The sequence below is a fragment of the Mchenga conophoros genome, linkage group LG8, assembly GCF_057382185.1.
Source record: "Mchenga conophoros isolate Kocher_MC1m ecotype Shallow Benthic linkage group LG8, M_conophoros_male_GT1.1, whole genome shotgun sequence".
In the NCBI taxonomy this organism is placed as follows: Eukaryota; Metazoa; Chordata; class Actinopteri; order Cichliformes; family Cichlidae; genus Mchenga; species Mchenga conophoros.
In genome coordinates this window covers 18,279,498-18,290,786 of record NC_140533.1, presented here as the reverse complement: position 1 = coordinate 18,290,786, position 11,289 = coordinate 18,279,498, and the positions used below count along the sequence as shown (strand labels likewise).

The window sequence follows — 11,289 nt, the reverse complement described above, 5'->3', positions numbered from 1 at the left end:
AATAAAGCATTACCATTTTCTACTCCAAGGCATTACTTTTGAGATTATTATATATTTTTGGAAATACAGCATAATGATAATACTAATTATTGTAAACTTTACAAACCACCCAGCAGTATGTAAAGTCAAATTATAAGATACAAGTAAATAACAATTGCAGAACAGAATGTCAGTGTAATAAACACACACTTCGTTTTGACAAATCACAACTTAGGTAAATGATCTGAGTAGTTGTTCATCACTGAGCAATTTGTTAATATGTGTTTCGAGCCAAATAAATGACAGGGAGAGAGAGTGACGTCAGTACACGTCATACTATAACCTCCCGGGAGCGGACTTAGGGGGTCAGTCGTTGGGATGCGCATGCGCAGACAGAGTGTGCGAGCGGCGGGCCTTGACCTTTCGGGGAAAAAAAACTCACGGACGGTGACAGCGAGGCGGATAACAGTCTTCAGTACCTGCTGGACTTTGAAGCTGTGGATTCTGGGACTGTTAGAAAAGGTAAAACATTTTCATTAAAACCTTATTACTGTTTTGTTTTTGTTACTCGTCATTGTAGCTTGCTGTTAATGTTGTGCTAACAGTAGCGATTAGCTAGATACGTTAGCCGTTGAGGTCAGCGCAATTTAGTATCCGGTATACAGAAACAGTTTTCTCAACAAAACCACTGTTATAATTAAGTGAAGGTGCTCCCAGCTAATTTGAACCTTTGGCTTCTAAAATATGTGGTTCAATTGCGTGCTGCGTACATAACCTAATGTCAGCTAGACCGAAATTAAAATTTAATATATTGTTAAAGTCACTAAAATGGCGCCTGAAGCCTGTTATGACGTGAGCTCTGTGTCTGCTCTAGAAACTCTGAAAGTCTGTAGATCTGAGCCGTACATTAAATACTCACATGAACCTGTACTTTGAATTCTGTATGAGCTGTATAAAATACAGCTATGCATAAGAGTTTTGAATGAATAATTAGATTAGATAACTCTTTATTGTCTAATAGAATTATATAGAAATGAATAGAAAGTGGTTCTTTAGACTGATGCCATAGAAGAACCTTTTTTGGTGCCACAAAGAACCTTTCAAACAATGGTTTCAAACATGAGAAGGTGTGTCTTTGACTGTTCCTGCATAACTTAGTTTCGGACTAGTTGACAAGTTATGCTCCAGTCATTTGATGTTTCCAAGATAGATGTTCTTTTGTAATATAGTTAAATTTTTTTGTATATTTCATTTATCCACCATCATACATCATACATACAAGCTAAGAAGAGGTCGTTATACTAACAAGAGGTATCAACGCTGGGCCAAAGTTCAGCACATGGTTAAAGTTTGTAATCCAGCCAGGGTGTAAATATCACTCAGCAGCCAGAGCTGAAGCAGGTAGCATCAACACATAAATCTACTCTACCCGGCTTAAATCACAAGAGCACCTTTGACCAAAAAGCTGTAGATTTTTCTTGTTTGCACAAATTAATCCAGATTCACATTAACTGTGTTCACAGCTCCAACAAAATGAGGAAGAGGAGGGGCAGAAACACAATTAGATTGAATTACAATTCATTTATTTGGGAAGTAATAGCAAAGCTGTACGTCTTAATTTGTTTCAGAAATCCCTCAGTCAGAACATGCTATATTATGTTTAGGTGGAAACTAGCGAGCTTACTTGCTGCTAACTTCTAACTCTGTTAAATTTCGTAAATTCTGTTTTCATGGATGCCTGGATATTAAATGTAATTGTCACATCTGGTAGAGCAACCACACTGATCATTTTATTACAGATGAAAGAATTTAGACAGTTTTTCAACTCTCGGTAATGCTGCAGTGAAGAAAATAATATATCGCGATATATATTGTTACCGCACATGCTTCAAAGTATACCATGATATGGATTTTAGGCCATATCGCCCAGCCCTACCTCCAAGACATCACTTTGACCGTAAATCTGAAACTGCAAAGACCGCACACACATTCTGTAAAGGATGCCTTCATCTGCCTCATTTGCAAATGTTACAGCAAGTTCAAAAGTTTGTCTTTAGTTAAATTTCTTAGTTTACAGTTGAAGTAACTAATATATTTTTCTTCTTCAACCTTCTAGCTCTTATGGAGAAGCCCAGTTTTCCACATGTTGCAAGTCTCTAGTCGGATGCTGATGTTGGATGTGTGGAGCAGTGTGGCTGCTAACTGCAGATCATGGTTTTAAATGCAGAGAAGAATTTGATTGTAAGGTACACGAGGTTAAGGGTCTCCATGCTGTTCTGACTCTCTTTGAAGAGACATAATGTGTAACTCATGTAAAATTGTTTGAAAAGGAAAAGGCAAATGTGTTTGTAACGGAGCGGAAAGGCTGATTTTATTTCCAAGATGTTTTGTGTTTTTAAAAGGAAGGAAACCTTTCTCAAAACGGGCAGAGCAGTGGAGCCGCCAAGGGAAAGCACATAATTTAAACTGTAAGATTAAAAATATAATTTATTATATTTAAATAGTTAAAAATGTAAAATGAATTAAAACAACCTTGGCCAAGGGATAACACAATAAAAATCAATAAAACACAACATTAAAAGTCCAGTGGGATCCACCACGGCATAAAAGTCACAAAAAACTAAGAAATCCAGCGTAGTAGTAAAAGAGGGAAACCCAGTGGAGTCCTCGCCTTCCTCCCCGCATTCCACGTCCCGGTGCACTGAAGGAAGAGAGGGAGCGGCAGTCACTATTCCTTTCGACAGTTTTACTTTATAAAAAGGGATAAGTCAAAGACTTACCCCGGGTGGGCAGAGCTCTCAACTCCGCCCGCCGCTTCTTTAAAACTGCAATTGGCACCAGCTGTCTCACTGCTTCTGCTCTCCCGCAGTGCACAAGCTGGCTCTTGTCGTTATTGCCGTCTGACTGCTCGCTGCGCGTCCCTAGTCGCTCGTGGTGGCGCGTCCCCAGTCGCTGGTCATGTCCCCTCTCGAACGCCAACTCCAACCCTCTTATGTGTCATTGAGCACTCTGTAAATTACCTTGCCTTCCCTCTCAGGTGTGTCCAATTAGTAAAGACGGGGGAAAGGGCGGAGTCTCTCCAGGACAATTTGACGGTAACTAAAACATGCATAGTAGAAAAACTTAGATAACTTGTCCCTTTCCACCCCGTGACATGTTACTAGAAAGCTACAGAGGCTGCAAAGGTTGAATTTCATATCACCACCACAGCACTTGGTTTAATTGATTTGGTTATCCTACAGAGAAAGAGGAACTTGAAGATATTTGTAGCTTATTTTAGGTTTTAGAAATGTGCTAGATAGGATGTAGAAGTATAGTAGAGACACTGACACTGCCCTGGATGTAATATAGGCCTAAACGTGACATAAACTTAGGAGTAAACTTGTAAGAGACCCTCCCCACCTTGAGCTGTGAAAACAGGACAAAGAGAAGCTAAAGCTGAGTGGAAATTCCCCAGGGGATACCTGGGTGGGGATCTAAATGTTTGTAACTGGATAACTTTGGCTTGAAAGGGAGATGGACTTTTATGACCCACAGGAAGTCACGTACACACAGGTACATAAACATATATACACATGCACTTACACACAGGTACACAGGCACTCGCGTGCTCGCACGCACACAAACATACAAACACAGTGTTTAGTTTTATGGCACATCGTATAGAATGTGTTAAAATCTGTTAAAAGCTACATAAATTATAACCCACTAAGTTTTAGCACTTACCCTGGTATAGAAAATGAAACAAACACACACCATTATTTATTGATTTATTTTTTTTATTAAGTAATGTTTTTTCAGTTGAAGCCATTTAAAGTCTATTTAATAATGCTGTGTTAGAACAGGCACTTTAAAGCTCTTTGTACTGTAAGGTTAAAACCCCACAGTATTAGAGAGAAAACCCCAGCAATCAAACGATCCCCTATGAGCAAGCACTAAGGCGACGGTGGGAAGGAAAAACTCCCTTTTAAGAGGAAGAAACCTTCAGCAGAACCAGACTCAGGGAGGGGCAGCCTTCTGCTGTGACTGGCTGGGGGCATAATTGTGATGTAATTTTATGCTAAGGATACTGAATTTCATGTTTGTTTGTTAGAATTAGTGAATTACCATGATGACTATTTTAAGTATGATTATAAGTAAAACTAAAAGTGCAAGTGCACCAATTACTGAAGTCATCCAAGAAATTATATCTAACCATCTTCTGATTGTAGGAATCAGGCCTGAATTAGCTCTATGGGGAAACCTACGTTGAATAATTGCTGAAAAATGATTGAACAATGAGGTAAATGGTGCTCCACAAATATTAAGGATGTGCCTGGTGACAAAAATGACTCCTTGGCCCGCAAGCACAACTGGAGCTGTAATAAGGGAATTAAAACCTGGAAGATTTCTGTGAAGTCTGGAAACAGCAGAGTCTCCGTCCTCTCTTTGAAGAGTTCCTTGGACAATATTTGGTTCATTCTCTTCAGATCTGTTATCTGAAGCTGCAGGGAGACCAACATTGAATAAATCAATGCTGTAACTCTCACTGGTGGGAGAATCTTCATGTCCAAAGTTGTTTATAGAAACAGTGGTTTTAGGAACCTTAGCTGTTTCAGAGGTCTCACTAGTGGGTGTGGTAACTGAGGTAAATGGTGCTCGACCAATATTAAGCAGGTGCCTAGAGATAAAAGCTTCTCTAAGGCCCACAGGCACAACTGGAACTCTACAAGAGGAATAGAGATTTGGAATATTTGAGGTAAATGGTGCTCGACCAATATTAAGGAGGTGCCTAGAGATAAAATCTTCTCTAAGGCCCACAGGCACAACTGGAACTCTACAAGAGGAATAGAGATTTGGAATAATTGAGGTAAATGGTCTTCGACCAATATTAAGGAGGTGCCTGGTGATGAAATCTTCTCTAAGGCCCACAGGCACATCTGGAACTCTACAAGAGGAATCGAGATATGGAGCATTTGTTTGAACTCTGGAAGAAATTGTTTCTTCTTCCTTTGTTTGAAGACTGCCTGGGACAACATTTTGTTCATTATCTTCGGGTCCGTTATCTGAAGGTTCAGGAAGAATGGCATTTAATAAATCAGTGTTGTAACTCTCGCTGGCTGAAGACTTTTCATCTTCAGCGTTGTTCATATTAACACTGGTTGTAGGAATCTTAGTTGTTTCACTGGAGGGTGACTGTTCGTATTCAAAGTTGTTTACAGAAACACTCGGTGAAGGAACCTCAGTTGTTTCAGAGGTGGGTGACTTTTCCGTTTCACTAGTGGGTGAGGTAAATGGTGCTCGACCAATATTAAAAATGTGCCTGGTGACAAAAATGACTCCTCGCCCAACCGACTCAACTGGAGCTGTAATAATGGAAGACAGAGCTGAAAGATTTGTTTGAACTCTGGAAAAAAAAGTTTCTTTCTCCTCTCTTTGAAAACTTCCTTGGTCAGCGTTTTGTTCATTCTCTTCAGATTTGTTCATATCTGAAGGTTTGGGGAGGACGCCATTGAATAAATCAGTGCTGTAATTCTCACTGGTGGGAGACTCTTCATGTTCAAAGTTGTTTATACTGGTTTTAGGAGCCTCATCTATTTCAGAGGTGGTTGCCTGTTCATTTTCATAGGCGTTTACAGAAACACTGGTTTTAGGAACCTCAGACTGTTCATCTCTAGAAATAGATATCGGTAAGAAGAACCCATCAGGCTCTAAATAATATCTGTCAAGCACCTCAAAGCCGTCAGTATCTGAAGAATTTGTACGACTGAACACTGAGCGCCACATATTTGTAAACAGAGGAGATAGGGTTCAGTAGAGATAAACTATATGCTCTAACCTTTAGACGATTGTTAGAAGACTATAGAATCAGCGTTAATTTTGTTAAAATGTGTTTTCAACACTAGGTGTAGTAGAGTGCCTTACCTTGGGGGTAAATATGAGCTCGCGTTCTAAGGCGCGAGCTCATATTTATAGCCTCACGGCAGTGTGACGTCAAGGCACACGTGCCGTGACGTCACAGTACGCTTACTCTTTGAAATTCATTCGGTCACAAAACGTCTTGAACCTTCACCTCCCTTTTTTTTTCTTTTTTCTAAAAAGCGACTAGCGACAAATCTGGTGACTTTTTTCTGGTGTTATTACGAGTTTTTGACGTGAAAGCACGTATCGCTCTTACAAGCAGCGGGAGCTGCCGTGGGCACCTCGCCCGTGCCAAAGCACTCACAGGCGGCCGTCCTAATGCAGCAGTTGCCCCCAGCTGCTGTCAGAGCAGGAGCTTTTTACACCTACGGGTCCAAACTGCAAAAGAATTGCGCATGAGCGGAACCGCTGCTCCCGCTCTGACTATAACGCAGGTCGGGAGAAGCGGTAGAAGTATATTGTTCTTTGTTTAAAATAAATCAATGCACTAAAATACACCATTCCAAACATTGCTAACTTAGAAATCGGATGTCCTTGCAGAGCCTTAACTCTATCTTCTACATCCAATTTTGACTGAAGCTGTCTGGTGATGCTTGCTATGTCCATTTTTGATTAATGTAGTTTGTTAACAACATTATGTTTAAAAAGTGTTCGTCTTTTACTCTTGCTTTTTTGTGGATCCCAAGGTTTAAAACTCTGTAAAAGACACACACAGACACATAAACAAAAAAGTAACTCTGCCAGAGTGCCTATTTCGGGTCAGTTTTCCAGGTCACAAGTCTGGATAAAGGAGGGGGGTTGGGATTGTGACATTAACAAAAACAATAATTGCTAAAAGAAATCAAATTTGTGGTTCTAAATATATACTAAATGCTTTCAGGGTGTTTCTATTGACTTTATGTCTCTTTCGCGATGTTATTTCTCTCTCCTACAGGGTCCTTTATAATTAATTATAAAGTCATCACTATGGCAGTGATGACTTTTCCCAGGAGAAGCTGGGACCCTATTTACTAGAAGGTTTTAAAATTTCTGTACTTTTAGGTGACAGGAGACATGTGGCCTGGTCAAAACACAGAGAGCTGCACTCTAAAAGATCTTTAAACATAGTAAACATACCTTGTGTGCCACAGACTGCTCCCAAACACGAGGGGACAAGTAATACCTCTAAAACACTTAAGTTGGCTTTATTAAACATTAGATCTCTAGCTGGGAAAACATTTTTAATTAATGATATAATCACTGAGCACAGCCTTAATTTTATGTTTTTAACTGAAACTTGGTTGGACCAAAGTAACAGTGGAGCTGTTCTCATCGAGACGACCCCTCCTAACTACAGTTTTATCAGTGAGGTCAGGGCGAGCAGGAGAGGAGGGGGGGTCGCTGTCTTATTTAATGAATCATTTCAATGTAAGCAGCTATCTCCTGGAAGTTTTCAGTCTTTTGAATATGTGGCTTTACAGCTGAAGGCCCCATCCAAAGTTGTGTTTCTTAATGTTTACAGGCCTCCCAAATACTGCACAGACTTTTTTAATGACCTCAGTGAACTGCTGTCTGTGATCTGTGTTGATTTTGACTGTGTAATTATTGCTGGGGATTTTAACATTCATGTGGACAACCCTCAGGACAAAGGGACTAAAGTCCTGAGTAACACTCTGGGCAACTTTGGGCTGACTCAGCATGTAACAGAGGCCACACATAATAGAGGACACACTCTTGACCTACTGATCTCCAAAGGCCTGAGCATTTCAAAGGTTACTGTGTCTGATGTGGGCCTGTCTGATCATTACTGTGTTTTCTTTGAAAGTAAAATCTCAGCTCACACAAATATATCAACAACAGTGATCACAAAACGGTGTATAACTGAACACAGTAGTGCAATTTTTAACCAGGTCTTCCCATTAACACCTGACCTGTCCAGAGGGTCAGTCAATGAGCTCGTCAATAGCTTTAATGCAAAAATGTTAAATGTAATGGACACTATTGCTCCCATTAAGGTGAAGGTTATCTCTGGAAGGAAAAAGTCTCCATGGAGAAACTCCACACTGGTGAAAAATGAAAAAAGAGAGTGTAGGAAAGCTGAGCGCAGATGGAGAAAAACAAACCTCCAGGTTCATTATGACATTTATAAAGAGAAACTTCACAATTATAATTTACAACTGAGGAATGCAAGGAGGTCCTACTTCTCTGACATCATCACTAAAAACAGCCATAATGCTCGGGTCTTATTTTCTACAGTTGACAGGCTAACAAACCCTCCTGTGTCAGTGGCAGCTGAACTTCATTCGACCATGGCCTGCAATGACTTTGCCAAATTCTTCACTGAAAAAATCCAAAAAATTAGACAAGCAATTGGTACATCAACAGCAGATCCAGGATATGTACTGTGTCCACCAAAAAACTGTTTAAACACCATGAAACAGTTTCAACCTATTAACAGCAAAGACCTGGAGGACATCTTAGGTAAACTGAACTCCTCCTCCTGCTGTTTAGATGTCCTGCCAACAAGTTTTTTCAAAAAGGTCTCAAAGACTTTAGAGTCAGATCTGTTACAGATCGTCAACTTTTCTTTATTATCAGGTGTGTTTCCAGAATCACTAAAAACTGCTGTAATCAAACCTATACTGAAAAAGGACAATCTTGACAAGACACAAATGAACAACTACAGGCCGATCTCAAATCTCCCGTTTTTAAGTAAGATCATTGAAAAAGCAGTTTCTCAACAGCTCAGTTACTTCTTAAAACAGAATAATTGCTACGATGCCTTCCAGTCAGGTTTTAGACAGAACTACAGCACTGAAACCGCTCTGACCAAAGTGTTTAATGACATATGTCTGAATACAGACAGTGGAAAAATGTCAGTCCTAGTTTTACTGGATCTCAGTGCAGCATTTGATACAGTTGACCACAACATATTACTCAAACGACTGGAGAACTGGACAGGTCTTTCAGGAACTGTACTAAACTGGTTCAAAACATACTTAGAAAACAGGAAATACTTTGTATCAATAGGTGTTAGATTTGTATTGTTGATTGTCATTTATGCTTAGAAATATTTACTCATATATGCTTAGAAGTGTATATAATCATTGGTGGATTGAAAGGATGTTTCATCCTAAAGTAACAGCTCTGTGTGTTAGGGAGTGCATCCGTTCTTCTAGAGTGTCCTTGGTATAAATCACATACTCCCTAGGAGAGTTTCTCTTTTCTTGTTGATTTATGGTATAGCAAGCACACGTATATCTGTTTAAGTATAAGAGCCTTTTGTTAGATGGACTTAGACGTCCTGGCACTAGCCTTGGGGAGTCTTCACAGGGTCACATCTTGACCTCACACAGATTTCTCTCACACACACACACACACACACACACACACACACACACACACACACACACACACACAGGCAAGGTACTCTTTGTGTGTATGTAGACGTCATATGTTAATGAACCTATGCATATTCATGTAACCACAATAAAAGGAGTGCTATGGGGAGCCTGGCTGAGAGTCTCTGACGGAGGTCAAGTGGTGGGACGACACTTGGCTCCAGCCAGACACCTCCCTCATGCATGAGTAAACCAGCCTGCTTGTGTCTTGCTTTGCAGTGTAATTATATTGTCTTCAACGTTCCAGCGGATAGGTACAAGCTACAAACCTATCATTAATTGGTCCTTCGATGCCGGATCCCTGGGATCGCATTCACCGAGGGGGGGGGAGAGGCACGCTGAAAGACTGACGTCAGCCAGGAAGTTCCTGTGGATTCACTGTCTGTCCTTTCTCCTCGATGAATGACGATCGGCGGGATTCGAGGCTACATTACACGCTAAGCAACACCGAGTAAGTTTAAGTCTTTGCCGCTGTGTGCAGCAAAGCACGCGGTCACTGTGTGAGGTTGCGTTGTAAGTCTTTGCCGCTGTGTGCAGCAAAGCACGCATCCCCTGTGTGAGGTTGCGTTGAAAGTCTTTATCACTGTGTGCGATAAAGCGCGTGATCACTGCTATGTAAGTCTTTGCCACTGTGTGCGGCAGAGCACGTGGTCACTGTGTGAGACTGCGTTGAGACAATAGGCCTAATTTTTGTTGGTTGTGAGTGAGGATATTTGTTGTTGTTGTTGTTGTGTGAGTGTGTGCGGAGTAGAACACGTGGTCTGCGACACCGACTGTTGTTGTTATCATGGTCTCCTAAGCAGCCAGGAGTGTGTGGAAAAGGCCAGCCCACATCAGCAGCTGTGCTCTGGTGGGTGGCTTTCCCCCCACCCCTTGCTGACACAAAATGTTAACTCTTTAGCTTGCCCTGTTCGACAACAGCCTGTGTGCCAAACCATTGAGGTGGATAGTTGTTAAAAGTAACCTACATTAAGCTTGTGGTTGCTCAAATTCAGTACAATGACATGTGAGGTGAAGTGATATAGGTAAATATTTAAACTCATGAAGTGCATAGAGGCACTTGACCTGTGTGGAAGACTGTCGTCTTATTATGAGCCATTGTTGAGATATAGAGCACATCTGTGAAAACAACTAATATGCTGCAACTACTGTGTGATGTCGCGTTGCAGTTTTGTTTTTGTTTTTTTTAGCTGATGAGCAAGCTACACATTATCAGATCAAGAGCTGTCTGAGAACTACTCAAAGAGAGGGGAAACAGAGAGTGTGCAGCGTTTCCATGAGCAGTTTTTCTGCACCTTGACTAGTGTGTGTGTGTAGCATCAGCATCATGTTTTTGTTTATTTGTTTTGTTGGATTAAAAATAATTAAATAAACTGGTGATCATGCCTATGGATCACCATGGCACATATCTCCAGCCATATGATTTATTTATGCAGATGAAAAAGTGAGTGTGAATGTGTCTGACATCACAGTGTTTTTGTGCACTGTGCAAAAGTAATTGCCTTTGATTGTGAGTGAGAGCAGTGATTTTGCGGATCACAAGCTATTGTAAAGGAAAAAAAAAAAGAGTGAAAAAGAGACAAATTACATTGTAGACGAAGAAAAATAATCATAGGAAAAAGGTTTTGTGTTGATCAGCCAAAAAACAACTACAATGTCATTTTCTGCTTTAAGAAAGGATTGTTCACACAAACACGGACAGAGAGAGAGAGAGAGAGAGATGTGTGTTGATTAAGCAGTGATGATAATGAACATGTCTTAGTTTGTCACTTTCAGGTGAAAAGCAGACCTGTATCAATTTTCCACATGCAGCGGTCGGACGGAAGAAATTTATAGTTAAACATCATTGGAAACATGCAGGCCAAGTTCTGGCTGACTTATATACAGCGCAATGTGTTTCTCAACCTCACAAACTCACAAGCAAGCTCACTCCTCCCTGAAGAATGCAGCTCCAAAGCAATAACATGGCAGATAAAGAGACAGCATCAAGTCCTGAGCAAAAAGTCTCAGCAAGCAGCAGCAATGTGGA

General features: G+C 40.7%; 1 protein-coding gene across 1 annotated transcript in view; it reads left to right on the top strand.

The window, feature by feature from the left end:
• Positions 1-370: 370 nt before the first annotated feature.
• ghdc (GH3 domain containing) overlaps positions 371-11,289 on the top strand; it is a 51,150-nt gene continuing 40,231 nt past the window's right edge. The window contains exon 1 of the mRNA XM_085284675.1: positions 371-501. The gene's annotated coding sequence lies outside the window, so the exon portion shown is untranslated. The remainder of the gene's footprint in view (positions 502-11,289) is intronic.